Here is a 4,773-nt window from a genome sequence, read left to right as displayed (position 1 = left end):
ACGTCATCGGCCGGCCGCCCGCAGCTTGATAAACAGGTGGCTGATGAGCTGCACAGGTGCTGCCTTCCGATCCTCGCACGTGGCTCTGGAGTTGCTGCTAAGTCTGCTTCTGTGTCTTGTACCATGGGACAGTATAAATATGCTTCTAAAACTTAGAGAGTGCAAGAAATCCTTTGAAACAGACAAGGGTGATTCCTCTTGCTGTGTGGATTCTCCCTGTGATCACAGTATAGCCCTGAATAAAGAAAAGATGGCTCTCTCAGTTCCGATTCAACCACAACGCGAAGTTTGATTTCTTCCACAGATATAAAAAAAATTATGATGAATGTATATGAAGAGTTAATAAAAAAAAAAAAAAAAAAAAATCAGACCATTATGGGTATAAGACTGCTGACTCACAAATGTGAGTGTTTAGACATAAACATCTGGGTAACATAATTATATGCATTCAAAACAGCATTTTCTGAAGCTCATGCTCACCTATAGCTATACATACCTATTTGTCAAGTTAAACCTAGATTCAAACTTTGAAAAGTAAATCTACACTCAAAGACTGATTGGATAAACTATAAATATTCAAAAATCATAGATATAAATCATGCCTCTGAATGGTCATGACATTTAGATTTAAAATTAAAATAATAAAAATATATGTGCCTTCTGGATCAGTATCATGTTTAAAATCTCTTCTCCACAAGCACAAGTCCTAAAATTTACTTCTGGCTTTTAACAAAGACTAAAATTATCAGGTAATGTCTTGACTATCACATACAGAAGCTTTAAGAGAAACATAAAATATTAAGAGACTTGAAACAAAATTGCAAGAGTTAACAACAATACAATAGGCTATATGTTGAACAAAAGAAAAAATATGGAAGAAATATGGAGGAATCTCAGCAATTTAGATTTGGGGTGAGGGGGCGGATTTTCTTATAGATTGAAATCAAAGACAGGAACATCACTATTTCTTCTGAATATCTTTCCCATTAATCTCAAACACTTAAGAATTCCACACTATAAACAACAGTATCTTGAAAAGTTATAAGGTTTGTGATTTATTTGTTTAAAACACATCAGAAAATATGATCTGCTTAAAATAAATCAATAATGAAATCAAAACAGAAACAATCAAATTATTTGGAAAAAAAACCTGTGAATGATCTTGGCAAAAATCATTTTTTTCTTGAAGTTTAATGTTTTTTGTCTAATAAATAAGAGAACTTGAAGGACTTAAGCTTTAAAGTATGGGCATCTTCAAGAATGAAAGCCTAGTTTTAGGAGCTGATATTGCCTCACATCTTGATTTAAGCATAAATTCTTCCCTCACTAATCTCTTCCAGAATCTGTTCATATTTTTCCTTGCAGGATATTTTATGATCCCTGACATGCACCTACCATACTATTAGAGAGGGACCATATTTCCAGGATTACCTGAAAGAATCTCAGGTCCAGATTCATCATCAAATGAAAAGATGTACATTTTGGGTTTCTTTTAAATTGATCAAATGACTAGTTTGCTTTAATTCTGTTTCAAAGCAGATTTACAGTTAATATTGTTGCTGATCTTTATTAGATATATATATTTATAAGCATTAAATTGCCTCAAGAGTTTATTGGTCAAAGTTAAGCCTTTCATTTCACAGGTTTAGATCTAGTACTAGGCAATATATTGTGAATGTCTCAAAGCTGACATTGTGAATGTCTCAAATAGGAAATACTGGCCAAGTTACTGCTGGACATTAGGGCTATGCGAAATTTCACCCAGCATTTCATTTTGAAGCTGCTTCAATGCATTTTGAGCTTGAAAAATTGAAATTGAAATGAAACAAAAGCCTTTAAAACAGCTTTGTAATGAAACAAAGGGAACTTGAAACATTAAAAAAGTTTTGAAATGTTTCAAGTGTCAAAGCCAGGCTTGCTGGCTTCAGCACCAGTTCCAGCGAGCAGCACCTGCTTCCTGTCATCTGGAAGGCAGATTGGGGGCTTGCCTGCACACCCAGTAGGGCTGCGGGGGCTGTGCTGGAGTCCTCCCAGGGGTGCAGTCTCCAGTCTGTCTTCCAGATGACAGAACAGTGCTGGGCGCAGCCCACACCCAGCACCAGGAAGATCAGTGCTTCCACTGGCCCCAGGCAGCAGCACCCACCTCCTGTCACCTGGCAGGCAGAACAGGGGCTCACACCCCCGGGAGGATGCCAGCAAAGCCCTTGCAGCCCTCCCAGGGGTGTGGGCAAGTCCCCAGTCTGCCTGTTGGATGACAGGAGGTGGGTGCTGCCACCTGGAACCAGTGCTGAAGCCAGTAAACCTGGCTTTGAAACTTGGTACAAGGCCAGGGCAGATCAGCTCATATGGGGACCACCCACTCTGATCCAAGCTCAAGGTGGTTGCGGGCCTGGGCCAGGCCAGCTTGTGTAGAGACCTTCCCCCACACCAAGATTGGGGCAGTGGGTCCCTGCACAAGCTGATCTGCTCCAGCCCCACTGGCTTCAGGCAGCAGCACCCAGCTTCTGTCAGCCAGCAGGCAGATTGAGGCCCTGCTGGCTCCCCCAGGAGGACTGCAGGGACTGTGCCAGAGTCCTCCTGGGAGGTGAATTCCTCCAAACTGCCTACCGGGTGACAGAAGCTGGGTGCTGCCCCCTGGGGTCTTCAGCAACACTGATCTTCCTTGTACTGGGTGCAGGCTGCACCCAGTACCAGTCTGTCATCTGGCAGGCAGATCAGGGACCCACACCAGGAGGACTCTGGTACAGCCCCTGCAGCTCTCCTGCGGATGAGGGAGAGCCCCTGATCTGCCTGCTAGATGACAGGAGGCTGGTGTTGTATGCTGGGGCCAGAAGCAGCAGCAATCTTCCCAGTGCTGGATCTAGGTGGCAGCACCCAGCTTCTCTGATCTAGCAGGCAGGTCAGTGGCTTACATCCTGAGGAGGACTCTGGCACAGCCCTCACAGGGTGATCCCCGAATCTGCCTGGCTGCTGCATTGTATGTTTCTTCATAATTACCTATAGGCAAAAATAGCAAAACATCATCGAAACAGCAAAACAGTTTCAATGAAATGAAACAGAACAGTGCTTTCAAAACTAAACGAAACACTGTTCCATTGAATCATTGAAACAGAAGTTGAATCAGAACAGTACATAATACAATTGATTCTTATGGGGAAACTGGATTTGCTTAACACCATTTTGCTTAAGTCAAATTTTTCAAGAACATAACTACAGCTGCCTTTTCAGTAGCCTCAGCAGAGAAGAGAGAATAATTCAAAGACTGGCCCTTTCAAAAAATGGTGAAGACTTTCAGACCCTGATTCAGGGAAGTGTTTAAGCATACATTGTAATTCCAATGACTTTGTAACAGGGTGGCCTCTTTGCTCGGTCTCTGCTGGCTGCCTACCTGTCTTTGGGGTAACCTCTCACCTTGCTCACATGCCATGCCTTGATAGAAAAAATATGAAAATTGTTACTAAGGCAGGAGACTACCCATTTCTAAACCCTCCAGATAATCAGGGCCTTAGTACATGCTTCAACATTCCCTTTATGTGTCCCATGCCTTTCAGGTGTTTCTTCAGTGGTTGGCACTGGGACCCAAGATCCAGAGTCTCACATGGGACTCTTACTCCCCACTGGAGCTCACCTTGTGCTAGGTTCTCTCACTTCTGACTCTCAGCATCCTCACAAAGGCTTCTTTGCTGTGCCCCTTCCTGGGGCCACTACACCCCCTCATGGGGCATCTTCACTACACCCTGTCCCAGGCCCCTATGCCCCCTCTCAGGGCTTCTTTACTACACCCCTTCTCAGAGCCACTACACCCACACTCGGGAGCTTCTCTCTGGCTCCCACTCTGCAGCCACAGGACTCTAGGGTGAGCCTGGGTTCTGGCCAGGGTCCCCCCTCCTGACCCAGGCCCTACCTCAGGGCTCACCTGGGGTCTAAGCTCCCCTTGTCCAATCTTAGCCCCAACAGGAAGTTAGGAGGCACTCACCTTTCACTGGGGAGGTAACTGGCCTGGCATTTCCTGGGGCTCCCACACCACCAGGAGCCCCACCAGGCCACCTGTCCCTGGCAGAGTGCAATTTTAGGTCTTACCCAGGATCAGGAGCCTCCAAGCCATCTCCTTAACTACTTACCTTACATCCAGAGTGTTCCACACAGCAAGGGGGCTGTATGGTTCTGCTCCCTTGGTTGGAAGCAGCTAACTGCTGGCCCTGCCTGCCTGCCCTATGTTTGAAAATGGCTGCCCTCATCAGGCACCTGGCAGCTGCCTGCCCCAGCCTTTAAAGTGGCAGGCAACAGGATACAACTACATCGGGGTGGGTAAAATACAGCCCATGGGTCAGATCCGGCCCACAAGGCCATTCTATCTGGCCTGTGAGGCTTCAAAAAATTAAGAAAATTAATATTGATCTGTTCTTGGTTCCTGTCAAAAATGACAGAAACCAGAGGCAGTAAGACCCAGGGGGAGCCTGACAGGCTCCCACAACAGCAGGGTCCGCCCAGACCCACTCCCCCAGCTGGAAGCCCCAGCATGGGCTTCTGCCCTGGGACCATACGAGTGCACTGCACTGGAAACTCTGGTAAGGAGGAGGATGCCAGTCAGGGAAGGAGCCCAGGGAAAAGTGGCCCCTTGGCCACCCTGTGGCCGGTGCTCCATGCTGCAGCTGCTCACAGTCCACGCATGGCTGTCTTGAGCCGGTACAGGCAGCCCTATGTGGGCTGTGAGTGGCTACAGCATGGGTCACCAACCATGGGGCAGGCAAGGGGCCACTTTTCCCATGCTCC

Source organism: Crocodylus siamensis, chromosome 8 (assembly GCF_052110815.1).
Source record: "Crocodylus siamensis isolate JL-2025a chromosome 8, ASM5211081v1, whole genome shotgun sequence".
Lineage (NCBI taxonomy): Eukaryota > Metazoa > Chordata > Crocodylia > Crocodylidae > Crocodylus > Crocodylus siamensis.
The sequence above is the reverse complement of the archived record's forward strand: the minus strand, read 5'-3'. Positions refer to the sequence as shown.